General features: G+C 44.4%; 1 pseudogene; it reads left to right on the top strand.

Moving 5' to 3' along the window:
- The first annotated feature begins 9304 nt into the window (after positions 1 to 9304).
- Positions 9305 to 12009, top strand: LOC116502249 (annotated as a pseudogene).
- Positions 12010 to 14579: the final 2570 nt, after the last annotated feature.

Here is a 14579-nt window from a genome sequence, read left to right as displayed (position 1 = left end):
AAAGATTAAAATCTTCATTATACATGCAGTTTATCAATTCTTGTTTGTCTCCATGATCGATTAATCTAGTAAAATTACAGTCAGTAGAATGTATAGATCCATTTTGAGTACCAGCTCCCCCCATACTAGAAGCATACTCAAATTCATACGTACTTGTTAATATTCAATATTATACGTTTATTTTAATAGCTAGACCGTGCCTGTGAAAATAAAGAGACGTGTGAGATTACATCAAAGAAGCTCTCCATTCCATTGTCTTCTTAACTATTCCACCCTCCCCCCCCCCCAGCCAGCCTCCTACGATTCCCATTCTAAACCATTATCTTCCGACTCCTTTTTCTTTTGTGCTCATCTGCGAGGAAGCCACTAGATGGCAATGGGAATGCAGCTGCTGGCTCTCGAGCAGCTCTCACAGCCGCTAGGGACAAAGCCCAGAGCTCGGGAGCTTAGGGGGCTCAGAGGCCAGGGCTGGAATGAAAACCAGGGACCAGCACAAGCTGCAGACTGGGCGATGTGGCTCAGGAGAGGCAATTCAGAGGAGACAAAAAGCATTTCCTTACCTAGACACAATGTTTGTGGTGACATGGTGACCTGAAACAGCTAGTTTCTGTAAGACGTGACTTCTCCTTGCTCCTGACCCACATGGCACTCAGTTTAGGGGTATTTGTTTAGAGGCGAGCGATCAGCAGAAGCAGCAATACTTTGAGTGCTGGAGAGGCAGGAGTTCCTGGTTCCTGCTCACTTTCTATGTGCAAATGTACATTCTAATTTAGGAAGAAAAAGCACAAGCTCGGTACGTGCCTGTGAGATTGCTAATCACTGCCGTAGGAGAATAGTGGAGCCAAATAAAAACCAATCTATTGCACTTTTCAGGCATTTTGAAAATAAATGCTAAGCAGTTTGGGGGAGGAAGGACATGGAATGAAGGTCATAAATCCACGCAATTTGTATTTACCTTTTGATAGATCTTTGTTTCTGGTGGTCTTAAAAGAAAGACATCTTCCCTGAAAAAGCAGGTGTTAAGGTGTTATGTCCATGAGATGTTGGAAGATGCTGGTGGTGCTGGAGGCTGATGGTCTGCAGCCTTTTCTGCTTATGAGGTAGGCCGGAATCCTGAGCGAGGTGGGGCAGGCACCCATGACCTCACAGAAGGGTGTGTATGGTACCTTCCAGCCCCATGAGGCAGTTTTGAGGTGAAAAAAAAAACACACACAAAACACTGATCTCCTTAAGACCTTCCCAAACTCTTTCCCCCAGCTCCAGTAATAAGAAAATCATGGGATTTGCTTGTGTTGCTGACAGTTCTGTTTTATTTTTACTTTGTTCTTGAACTCAGTGCAGCATGCATCCAACTGGCTAAATGAGAGAGGCCAGCAGGGCAGAATGAGTTCACCTCTCTGCTTCTGCTAGGTTACTGAAACACTGTCCCTCCAAACAGGATATACTTGCCTGCTTTTCCTAGTCCTCTGATCAGTCTTACACTTGATCTTCCATGGGTATCATAACCAGTCTGAGGCCAGGCTGCTGGCTCTTCTCCTCTAGACTCCTGGTGCTACTTCTCTGAGTGACAGAAGTATATGGCAAGTGAGAAGTATGGGGCAATATCACACTCCACATCAGCTCTGGGTCAGCAGTCACTCCTGGGAGAATGCAGCTACAGCTGCTCCAGACTCCCACAGACTTATCAAATAGCTGCAGTTCAAGTTTGTTAGCAGAAGCTTCAGCTCCCGTAGGAAAGCAGAGCTATCTAAATCCGTGCTTGCTTTTTATTTTTATTTTCAATGTAGTAATTTAAATGTCATCGGTTTTCTTTAGTGTGATTTTCTTAATTTTTGTTTTTTCCTTCTTATTTTGTGTGATCATTTTTTTTGTGATCAAAGTTATTACCTGTGGACCAATTTTGTAAATACATCTCGTTTCCAGGTCAGGAAATTCCAGAAGAAGGGAGAGAAGTGGAGGAATATTCGGAAGAGGAGGAGGAGGAGGAAGACGACTCAGAGTCTGAGGAGACATCACAACAACAGCAGCAGCAACACAGTGAGGAAGCTCTTGCAGAGACTGGGTCTTCCGCTGCAACCTCAACGCAGCAGCAGCAACAGTCCTCCCAGTCTGCTGCTGCGAACCAGATACAGGCACCTCCTATGCCTGGGCCACCTCTGCTAGGACCGCCTCCAGCCCCTCCACTGAGGCCCCCAGGACCACCCACTGGCCTTCCTCCTGGCCCTCCGCCAGGTGAATGTTTGATCTGCTCTGAAGGCTGCAGGCTGTCAGTTGTACAGACATTGAATCAGTTTGGGAGGTTTAAAGCAGAGCATGTTGCACATGAAGTAGAGAAGCCCAGTGTGGTAATTGCTGAGGCCTGTGTGGTGTCTTCTATGGTCAACGTATTGTTTTCTTCCCAATGTCTCTCCCACAGTTTGATTTCTGTTATCTCCTAGAGGAGGAACCTTAAACGTCAAAACAGCTACTTAGTCAGTAATTTTGCTCTATTCTACTTCTCAGGCCAGAAGCACAGTCAAATGCTTGACTGAAAACTTATTTCATTTCTAGCTCTTTAAATTCAGATAACCCTAACTGAGTAGCTGTTCCCAACTATTACTTCAATGCATGGAGAAGAGTCTTTCTCCAGGTTAAAGAAGATGGATGCACGAAATGGTGGAGTTCTCTATTCTTGGCAAGGCCAGGAAGGGGACCAGTAAAACCGCTGTATTGGACTTTGGAGGGCTGACTTTGAGCTGCTCAGGACACTGGTTGGTAGAGTCCCTTGGGAGGCGGTTCTGAAGGGCAGAGGAGTCCAGGAAGGCTGGGCGCTCTTCAGGAGGGAAATCTTAATGGTGCAGGAGCGGTCTGTCCCCACGTGCCCAAAGACAAGCCGGCAGGGAAGAAGACCAGCCTGTCTGAACAGAGAATTGTGGCTTGAGCTTAGGAGAAAAAAGAGGGTTTATAATCTTTGGAAAAGTGGGCAGGCCACTAGGGAGGACTATAAGGATGTTGCAAGGCTGTGCAGGGACAAAATTAGACAGGCCAAAGCTCATCTGGAGCACAATCTGGCTACTGCCGTTAAAGATAACAAAAATATTTTATAAATACATCAACACAAGAAGGAGGACTAAGGAGAATCTCCATCCTTTACTGGATGCGGGGGGAAACTTAGTTACAAGAGATGAGGAAAAGGTGGAGGTGCTTAATGCCTTCTTCGCCTCAGTCTTTAGCGGCAATACCGGTTGTTCTCTGGATACCCAGTACCCTGAACTGGTGGAAGGGGATGGGGAGCAGGATGTGGCCCTCACTATCCACGAAGAAATGGTTGGTGACCTGGTACGGCACTTGGATGTGCACAAGTCGATGGGGCCGGATGGGATCCACCCGAGGATACTGAGAGAACTGGCAGAGGAGCTGGCCAAGCCACTGTCCATCATTTATCAGCAGTCCTGGCTACCGGGGGAGGTCCCAGTTGACTGGCGGCTAGCAAACGTGACGCCCATCTACAAGAAGGGCCAGAGGACTGACCCGGGAAACTACAGGCCTGTCAGTTTGACCTCAGTACCAGGGAAGCTCATGGAGCAGATCCTCTTGAGAGTCATCACACAGCACTTGCAGGGCAAGCAGGCGATCAGGCCCAGTCAGCATGGGGTTTATGAAAGGCAGGTCATGCCTGACGAACCTGATCTCCTTCTATGACAAAGTGATGCGCTGGGTGGATGAGGGAAAGGCTGTGGATGTGGTCTACCTTGACTTCAGCAAGGCTTTTGACACCGTCTCCCACAGCATTCTCCTCAAGAAACTGGCTGGTCTTGACTTGGACTGGCGCACGCTTCGTTGGGTTAGAAACTGGCTGGATAGCCGGGCCCAAAGAGTCGTGGTGAATGGAGTCAGGTCCAGTTGGAGGCCAGTCACTAGTGGCGTCCCCCAGGGCTCGGTGCTGGGGCTGGTCCTCTTTGATATCTTCATCGATGATCTGGACAAGGGCATTGAGTGAACCCTCAGTAAGTTTGCAGATGACACCAAGTTAGGTGCATGTGTTGATCTGCTTGAGGGTAGGAAAGCTCTTGCAGGAGGATCTGGATAGGCTGGACCGATGGGCTGAGGTCAACTGCATGAAGTTCAACAAGGCCAAGTGCCGGGTCCTCCACCTGAGGTGCAATAACCCCAAGCAGAGCTACAGGGTGGGAGAGGAATGGTTGGAGAGCTGCCAGGCAGAGAAGGACCTGGGAGTGATGGTTGATAGTCGGCTGAATATGAGCCAGCATTGTGCTCAGGTGGCCAAGAAGGCCAACAGCATCCTGGCTTGCATAAGAAACAGTGTGACCAGCAGGGCTAGGGAGGTGACCGTCCCCCTGTACTCGGCTCTGGTGAGGCCGCACCTCGAGTACTGTGTTCAGTTTTGGGCCCCTCGCTACAAGAAGGACATCGAGGTGCTTGAGCGGGTCCAGAGAAGGGCGACGAAGCTGGTGAGGGGCCTGGAGAACAAGTCCTACAAGGAGCAGCTGAGGGAGCTGGGCTTGTTCAACCTGGAGAAGAGGAGGCTCAGGGGTGACCTTATCGCTCTTTACAGATACCTCAAAGAAGGCTGTAGCGAGGTGGGGGTTGGTCTGTTCTCCCACGTGCCTGGTGACAGGACGAGGGGGAATGGGCTTAAGTTGTGCCAGGGGAGTTTTAGGTTGGATTTTAGGAAGAACTTCTTTACCGAAAGGGTTGTTAGACATTGGAACAGGCTGCCCAGGGAAGTGGTGGAGTCACCATCCCTGGAAGTCTTTAAAAGACGTTTAGATGTAGAGCTTAGGGATATAGTTTAGTGGGGACTGTTAGCGTTAGGTCAGAGGTTGGACTCGATGATCTTGAGGTCTTTTCCAACCTAGAAATTCTGTGATTCTGTGATTCTTATATTTGACTATAACCAAGAAACTTTCACTCTACACCTCCTGCCTTTTTTTGAGACTTTCAGGTCTATTTAATCTGACAGCTGGTTGGTATTAGAACACCTTTCAAGCTTGTGTTGAGGATCATTAGTGGTAGCTGATGGGATTGTTCTTTTACCCATGAATTCAGTCACATGTTGGATGTGACTGAAATGTATTTACCTGTCTTTTTGCTTCAGTGCTCTGCAATGACTAATGTTTAGGGTTGAACTTCTACGTGTTTACTTACCAGTTTTGGGGCCTTAGATGCCCAAACTGGAGCAGCTATGAAGTTCTTCCATCCCCAAAACATAACAATGTGGAAAAGATAAAGAACATTTTCTGCCTGCAAAATCCCCCTTCCAATATGCCTACCCTACTTCTTCACCCGTGGTTCCTCACCCCTTGGGCCTGGGCTGAGGCTATGGTCAGGAGACCAGCTGTGGTGATTTAACTTTGCAGTGGAGTCACCAGATAATTGAACTGAAACTCACTGATATGTTTCATAAATGACCCCTGAGTGGTAACACCTCTCAGTCACCCGTGAACTTGGCAGGAAGCTGTGTTCACCATCACCTCTCCAAAGTGGTAAGCAACAAGTTAGTGATCCAAATGAGATCTGAATATAAGAGGACTGCACAAGTCGCTGACCAGCTTATTAGTTAAAGGTAAGGATATTCAAAAGCACCTGGGTGAACTGCTTTACTCTCTGAGCAGCTCCATGAAAGCTTGGAGGTGCCATTCCCTTGGAAATCCTGTGGCAAGGAGTGCAGAACTTCAGGCACCTGAGCATTAGAAATGTAGATACCTAAGGAATGTGGGGGTCTTTTTTTTTTGTTTGGTTGTTTGTTTGTTTTGGGTAGACTAAAAGGAGTAGCTTGAGTATCAGCATTGCAGGTACCAGATTTAGGCATATGCAATGGCAGAGACCATCATCGTCTGATATGTAGTAGCATGTTCTGTCCAGCTGAACTACTGCTCCTGAAATCCTGAGGCGTATTTGTCCACACAGTTAGAACAGATTTAATACAGAACTATTTTACTATAAGCTTATTTTGTATTTATATTTCACACCACATTTTTGTTGTTTTGCTTTACCAGTGACTTCAAATAGTTTACCAACAGAACTTTATTTTGACACCTAAATGCTCGGAGATACGAAGTACAGATTTCAAAAAGAACTACAGAGAGAACCAGAAGCAGCTGCTGCAGATATGTGTTGTACAGACATGCTCAAACTTTCCTCAAACTTTCCATCGAGGGTTAAAGGAATCAAGATGAACTTCTAACACATCAGTACATTTATGGAGCTTGCAAGTTTTCTGCTATTGCTGGGATGCAGGAATCCAGCATTCTAACAAAGCTATGGAATGCTTCACAAGGTGGCTTCAGCACTCTACAAGCCTCCTCTAAGTAGTCAGCTGCTGTTTCCAGGCTTTTCTTTATGGTTCTCTGTCCTCGAAGGAGGGTCCGTATGAAAATTAAAGAGGAGGAGGGTAGAGAACGAAGTCTGAGCTGTTGTGATGTTTCACCTGAGGAGGAGTCGCTTTCTGTGGTGCTTGGTGGCTCATTTTGTTGCAGCATCTTAGCGATATCAGCATAGTCCAAGAGAAGTTCTGATACATGGAGGGATAAAGCAGGTGAACTCAGTAACTGATGAACAGCAGCCTCTACTGTGTGGGGGAAATTATCTCTTTGTAACATCACTCCAACAAATGCACACACCATGCTTCCTACAATCCCCTTATAATTATTATAAAGACCTTTTACTGTAGCCACGTTGTCCTGCAAAGTGTTGAATGGTTCAGCAATTCTAGAATAAAATGTTGGGCTTACGGTTCCATCTTCATCATATCCCATTGTGGCTTTCATCTCTTTCAAAGCATTGATCAGGAGCTGCAGATTCTCTTTAATGCTAAAGTTTTCTTTTACTGCCAAGATGGGGAGTTCAGTGCCAAGATAATGATTGAGGATTTTGAATATTGTATTGGTTGAAGAGACATATATGTATACTAAGCCATACAGATTCTCGCAGGCCTTAACGATCCTTTCTTTATCACTCTGAAGACCGAGGCAGGCTAACATTTCCGGAGTGAGGGTTTGGCTCTGAAAAGGAAACAGAAGAAATCCAGGAGACAGGGAAGGGGTGGATGGGTGGGGGAGTGAAAATATTTTCATCTAGAATGTTACATTTCTGAAACTAGTATTACAAATTATCAAACTACCTGACCCTCCCTCCAGGTGTTCAGAGTTAGAAAAGGCTCTTTGTTAGCCTCTGAAGGGGTCTTACCAAGCAGGCTGGCAAAATGTGGTGTAAACAGCTGCTAGTGTAGTTATTCTTGTGGATGCAGGAATTACAGATCTGACCTTCAGCATGTCATCTGAAAAGCAACAGAAGTAGTGTAAATGAATTATTCTCTCCTTTTTGATGTTTATTGGTGAATGTATGGAAGTCCTATCAAACAATCTACTTTACATCGTCCTTAGAAATAGAACCCTTTGGTTTGTATGTACTGGTGGGTCTGCACAGAATTAAATGTATTCTGGGGAGGGGGAATGGACACAGCAGAGTCAAATGCATGAGTCATCTACATGCAACAGGCAAAGCAATTGAAGGCTGAGCAATGCAGTGTTTTTTCTCAGGCTATTGCTTGCTGTGAAGTGACCCGTGTCTGTCAGTTCACACAGTGGCTAGACATTGCAAGCATTCCTTGAGAGGTGGAAGTGAAAAACATTCTCCTTGCCTTGGCTCCTCTCTTGCTACTGTTCTGACTACCAAGCAAGTTCTGCTGTTCTGCTTACACCTAAGAGGCCAAGGCCAACTCCCAAGGCCAACTGCCAGCACAGTCCTGGGACAACATGCTGCTGAGGGACTGCTTCCGATATCGTCTTTGTCTCTCCTAGAGCCCTGGGAAGACAGACTGGTTGCATCAGACAAATTTTATCAGCTCCATCCCACTCCATACTCTTTAAGGCTTTTCTCTCAGTATGCAGCTCAACTCTGCCTCTTCCTTCTTTCCCTTCCCATGAAGCAAGTGGTATGAAATCATATGAAATAGCAATTTTTTTTTTTCAGTATCCACCGTTGTTCATCCAGAGCTGTCTCTGGGACTCCACATCTTCCACTCCCAGAGCACCAGAGGAAAGAACCTGGGGAATTGCACCAAAGAAGGGTGAGAGACACTTCAGACGAAGTCCTTTCCCCAGACTTCATAAAGATTTGAAGCAACAGCTATTTATCTTCCTTAAAGAACTGGAGTAAACCAGGAACAAAAACTGCTTGACTATTGTTTAAAAGATTTTCAGTCATGTTCCAAAGGATAGATAGAGACTCAGAAGAGAATTGGCACCCATCGCTAACCTTGAGAATCTAAAACTGGCTTCCAGACTACAGGATGTGTCACTGGCAGTTGCCAGCCTGATGAATTCATTTCAGTCCTGTATTTGAAGAAGTATTTCAGGCCTACATAACATTCTCAGTTAATAACAGGAGTCACAGATGGGAAAAAGCTGTGAGCAACTAACTGATCATTGCAGACATGTAATAGTGGTAGCTAAATGACTACTGATCTCTCAAGCTCATCTTCACGTCTACAGCTCTGAAGACAAGTGGGGTTTGGTACTCTATTTCTGGGTTGACTACAATAGCTCATTTTTCATGGGAAAAGAAGCTGGAAATTGCAGTTTACTCATTTTATGCTTTATCTTGCGCTTTCATCTTAGAACCACTCTCTCCTGAGGAGACAACACTGGCAACCAGATGCCTGTGGGCAGGAGGCCCATCTTTGAAGGATCAGAGCTTGGAAGAAGTCTAACCTGGATGAATGCAGAACTACAAGATTTTGTTTTGCTGGCACACATGAAGCCTGTACTGATTTCACTGTCAGTGCTGGTTTTTTGTATTTATGTGGGACTGTTCAACTTTTCTTCCATAATTCACAGGTGTACAAAACCAGTCATGACAACAATTCATTATTTCAAAAACAGAAATAAAAATGTATAAATCCTATAGGAAACCAAATCTTGTACCCATACAAATGAAAAGTGCTTCCCAACATGTTTATATCCTGAGATCAGCAAGTAATACCTTCCCCTTCCAGCCCTGGCTGCAGGTACCTGTGAAGGTACCTCTGTCATAGGCAGACACATTCATGCTGTACTTATTCTCTTCAGGAACAGGTGGCCTTAGGAGGAAATAACAATTTTGAGGTAGCATCAAATAAACTGAGTTAAAATTGGAAGGAAGGGGAAACGAGGGAGAAAATGAGAAAAATCAGGGTAAACATCACATAATAAAATTGATGACAAGCAGGCAGGCAACAGGACCCAGCTGAAGCCCAGCTCTGGATTCCTAACTCATCAGATGCTGCTGGAAACCACCAGAGGAACACAGGGGAAAGAGGATGAGATCACTGTCCTGTACGCATTCATCCGATTGCAGGAGCACTCAGGCAAAAACAGGTAGGCAGTCTAAATGTTTAACTAGAAAATCCTCTGGGAAAAATCTCTGGGGAGCTCGAGAAATAAGCAGAAATACAGAGATATATGTGGTGTCTGCCTAACTGTAGAAAACAAATGTAAAAATTGGAAAAAGTGTTAATGTGAAGAGTAAGAGGCTGTTTTAGGTTTAAAGGACATAAAATCAACAGCAGTCACAGGAAGATGAAAGAATGATTCAGACAGAATAGATGTTCCAAGTCTCTTCCACAGCTTTCTAGTATGTAAAATGTTCACTGATGTGCCGTTCCTTGTGGAATATTTTTTCTTCTCAATTTCTGCAAATGAGCATAAACAAATGGCCTTTCAACAAAACGTCACTGGAGTGGAAAGGATTAACATAACACTGAGTCAGAGAGCACGCCACCAACATCCCAGAGGCAGAGCTGATATGAAATTATACTGGCAGGGTTTTATGTCTCCTGAAAATCACAAACTTTTACTGTATACGAACTTTGCTTGCTCCAGCTTGAAGAAAGATGAGTTAAAGAGTTTATTCTCTTAACAGAGATGCAAGGTAAGCGGCTGAAAGAAATGTACACTGCTGTGCAAAACACTGTGGAAAAAATATCCCTTCAGACTGGTTTGTATTTCAAAGCTGAGACTAAAAGCTGTCTAGAGGACTGCTGAAATCATTCTGTTTCTACAGTGATCTTGTTGGGGAGGGTGTGTTTAGTGAAATACAGCTGGGTCAGTGCCAGTTGATTTGCAGTTAGCAGATAACGCAAGAACTCCAGAGGACCAAAATGACACAAATGAATCTTTTAAGAAGAAAAATCTAGCTAGTCTCCTACACACAACTATTTGTACCTATAGCTGTGGTGTGTAGGCACCAAGAGCAAGAAAGGACTTATCTTGGAAAAAACACAAAGTAACGCATGAAGTTGGCCCAGATTTGCAATAAAAGGGTTGAGAAAATGAAAGTACCAACAAGAAACCAGTCATCCTACTCCTCCATAATCTGCCCCTCTTGCAATGTAAGATGCACGCATCTAAGTCAAAATCATGCTAAAGCATTTTACTTTGCAGCTGGTGATGGGTTAAGAGAAAGTGGCACGGGGTTGATTATAGAAGCTTAGAGATGAGAAGTAACTCCACAATCACTGATAACTCAGTCACTTTGGACGCCGTATCTTGTCAGGCAGGTAATGCTTGACATTCACCAGTGAAAAAACAACGGGGATTCAATGACAGCATTAGAAGGGGATGTGATTAGGAATATTGAAGAAAGAATCAATGAGGGAAAAGGGACTAAATATCAGGGAAGAAAACACAGTTGGAGCTGTGTGTAAGGTGCAATAGGTTAGGATGCGTTTGGGATAGATAATTTTGCCGTTCTCTTCGAATTCCCAAATGTGAGTTGATTAGCATGCACACAAATGTCTTATATGGTAACATTTCCTCTTAAATGCAAGGAGTGGCTTTAAACACCCTTACACTGGTACAGACTGTGCGCGCTCCACCAATCATCACAGTCATTTAAAAATTAGATGCCACTGACTGAAAAAAATAGGCTGATACAAAAGTGCCTCGGTAACAGGCCTTTCATTTCCACAGCTTATTTTAGACTTTGCTGACTAGATGAGCTTGTTCTGTTTTTTAGTAAACGAGTTCGGCTTCTACCATCTGCAGTTTCCTAGGTGAAGAAAGACCCATGCTCATTGTAACAATATGCTAATTACATGTTTGTTAGCTGTTTTTGTTGCTCTCATGTCTCATAAGGTCCTTTTGCAATCATTTGGCTAATGATATGAATCAATGTTTAAGATTTCTAGATTTACAAGCTATGTTTTGGGATTTGATTTGCTGAGTATAAAAAGAATCGGTGGGGCAGGGACAAAGCAGCTTACATTTCACTGCTTTTTAAGGGCTGGGACTATGGGTGTAAACAGTGAGAACTTTCTTTGATCTCTTGAAGTAGCTGACTTCTGAGGAATGGCGCTGAGTGACCTCCTTTATCCAGATAACCCCAAGAGACGACAAGAATTGATCCATCTGCACCAGGAATTGCTTGACTGCATGTCCATGAATTTCCACGCAACAAATGAGCTGGCTGGAGTTCTGAATACACACCTGGGATGTACTATTAGCCACATCAAGATGAGAGAGAGCAGCACTGTCAAGGAAAAACTGTGACATTATCATTCAAGCGATGAGTGAGATTCAGCGTCAGGTGCAGAAGATTGATAGTGACATGAAGGAGAAGCTAGAGCCTGTGCTATACCAGAAGCTGTATGACATCAAAGAGCCTGAACTGGAGAAACTTGCAATAGCCCATAGAGTTTTTTTCCATCATTCTCGGAGAAGCAACTTCTACAGCTGGGATGGTAGCTATCAAGCTAATTGGCTCCAACCTTATAACTCTCACTGTTAGCAAACTCGTCAGCCTCCTTGCCCAGATCGGGGCATCCGTTCTTGGGGAATCAGCATCACCATTCTTGGGCTCGGCATTGAAATGATCCTGCATGCCATTCTGGGAGCTGTGGAGAGGAATCAGCTCCTGGCTGCCGTGAGAAGCTATGAGGAGCATCTGGCTGAGTTTAAAGAAGCCTCAGAAAAATACCAGCGTGCCATACATGAAGTGACTTCCTCAGTCAGACACCAGGTTCAGTGAAAGAAGTCAGTGTTCTCTTTCCTGCTGTGACAATGACTGCAGCAGCTACTCCTGCAGATATTTTTGTTTGTTTGTTTGTTTGTTTCATTACAGTAGATGAACTTTGGATTTTTTTATTATTATTATTATTATTTTTTCTTATTAGTGGCAGCAGAGAAAAGATAGATGTGTCAGATCAGAGAACTGGCACAGAAATATGTTGATAGTGAACTGGCTTAAAGGTGCTCCTGGGAGGCAACAGTTTAACTACTTGGCACCTTTTCAGCTGTTTTCCAGAATGCATTGTAGATAACCTTGAAACGTTATTAGTAGTGGTGACAATAATATTCACTGCTGAAACAGTAGCGGTGAGAAGGTGTGATTTTTCTCTTACCGAGTTGCTTTGTCAAAATGACATCATGATGGGAGACAATTATTTCAACAAAGCATTCCATATCCTCATCTAGATGGTTCATCACAACAGGTGCAGTTGCTAAACTCTCTTAACGTGGATTTGTTCTAAATCTGATAGGCTCAATTCCCTGTTCACAGAAGCGATTACAAGGACTAGCTGAAGCACATTTCCTGTCCCATTCCTGCCTGAGGAGCCAGCCAGAGATCTTTAAATAAAATCTAATGCCAGCAGATTAACAGATAAGAAAATCATGGGCCTACAGCCAAACACACACAACCTTGCCCCACAGTTGAGGGAAAGCAGCTGTAGAGCAGCAGGCGTGTCTGACTGTGAGTAACCTCTCATGCTCGGTATTGCCCTGCTCCTGCTCACCCACAGGTGAACATTTCTGTGCACAGCTGCTGCTCTGTTTATTGACATGGCACTATGCACTTAACAAGGGTTGGTAGGATTACAGCCCTATTAATGTGCTGAATTTGTTTTCAAGTCCTTTACAAGCCACCAATGCGGGACTGCCAAGAACATGCACAGATTCTTCTTTTTGCAGTGTGCTCTCAAATGTCCTTATTTTGCAGATTTTAAAGAGAAAGCTAGAAGAACATGGTTTGCTGTCCAGCTCTGATTTGCGTAGAATGCCTTTTTTTTGTTTTGATCTTTGAAGAAAAAAAATAATAAAAAATATCTATTTTAAGAGCTCTCTTTCATATATTTTTTTGTTGTTGTTGTTGTTGTTGTTGTCACAAAGATCGATCTCAAACCAAATCGTGAAAAAGATTAAAATCTTCATTATACATGCAGTTTATCAATTCTTGTTTGTCTCCATGATCGATTAATCTAGTAAAATTACAGTCAGTAGAATGTATAGATCCATTTTGAGTACCAGCTCCCCCATACTAGAAGCATACTCAAATTCATACGTACTTGTTAATATTCAATATTATACGTTTATTTTAATAGCTAGACCGTGCCTGTGAAAATAAAGAGACGTGTGAGATTACATCAAAGAAGCTCTCCATTCCATTGTCTTCTTAACTATTCCACCCTCCCCCCCCCCCAGCCAGCCTCCTACGATTCCCATTCTAAACCATTATCTTCCGACTCCTTTTTCTTTTGTGCTCATCTGCGAGGAAGCCACTAGATGGCAATGGGAATGCAGCTGCTGGCTCTCGAGCAGCTCTCACAGCCGCTAGGGACAAAGCCCAGAGCTCGGGAGCTTAGGGGGCTCAGAGGCCAGGGCTGGAATGAAAACCAGGGACCAGCACAAGCTGCAGACTGGGCGATGTGGCTCAGGAGAGGCAATTCAGAGGAGACAAAAAGCATTTCCTTACCTAGACACAATGTTTGTGGTGACATGGTGACCTGAAACAGCTAGTTTCTGTAAGACGTGACTTCTCCTTGCTCCTGACCCACATGGCACTCAGTTTAGGGGTATTTGTTTAGAGGCGAGCGATCAGCAGAAGCAGCAATACTTTGAGTGCTGGAGAGGCAGGAGTTCCTGGTTCCTGCTCACTTTCTATGTGCAAATGTACATTCTAATTTAGGAAGAAAAAGCACAAGCTCGGTACGTGCCTGTGAGATTGCTAATCACTGCCGTAGGAGAATAGTGGAGCCAAATAAAACCAATCTATTGCACTTTTCAGGCATTTTGAAAATAAATGCTAAGCAGTTTGGGGGAGGAAGGACATGGAATGAAGGTCATAAATCCACGCAATTTGTATTTACCTTTTGATAGATCTTTGTTTCTGGTGGTCTTAAAAGAAAGACATCTTCCCTGAAAAAGCAGGTGTTAAGGTGTTATGTCCATGAGATGTTGGAAGATGCTGGTGGTGCTGGAGGCTGATGGTCTGCAGCCTTTTCTGCTTATGAGGTAGGCCGGAATCCTGAGCGAGGTGGGGCAGGCACCCATGACCTCACAGAAGGGTGTGTATGGTACCTTCCAGCCCCATGAGGCAGTTTTGAGGTGAAAAAAAAACACACACAAAACACTGATCTCCTTAAGACCTTCCCAAACTCTTTCCCCCAGCTCCAGTAATAAGAAAATCATGGGATTTGCTTGTGTTGCTGACAGTTCTGTTTTATTTTTACTTTGTTCTTGAACTCAGTGCAGCATGCATCCAACTGGCTAAATGAGAGAGGCCAGCAGGGCAGAATGAGTTCACCTCTCTGCTTCTGCTAG

The sequence above is a fragment of the Aythya fuligula genome, chromosome 1 (genome assembly GCF_009819795.1).
Source record: "Aythya fuligula isolate bAytFul2 chromosome 1, bAytFul2.pri, whole genome shotgun sequence".
NCBI lineage: Eukaryota > Metazoa > Chordata > Aves > Anseriformes > Anatidae > Aythya > Aythya fuligula.
This window is presented reverse-complemented; position numbering and strand designations above follow the sequence as displayed.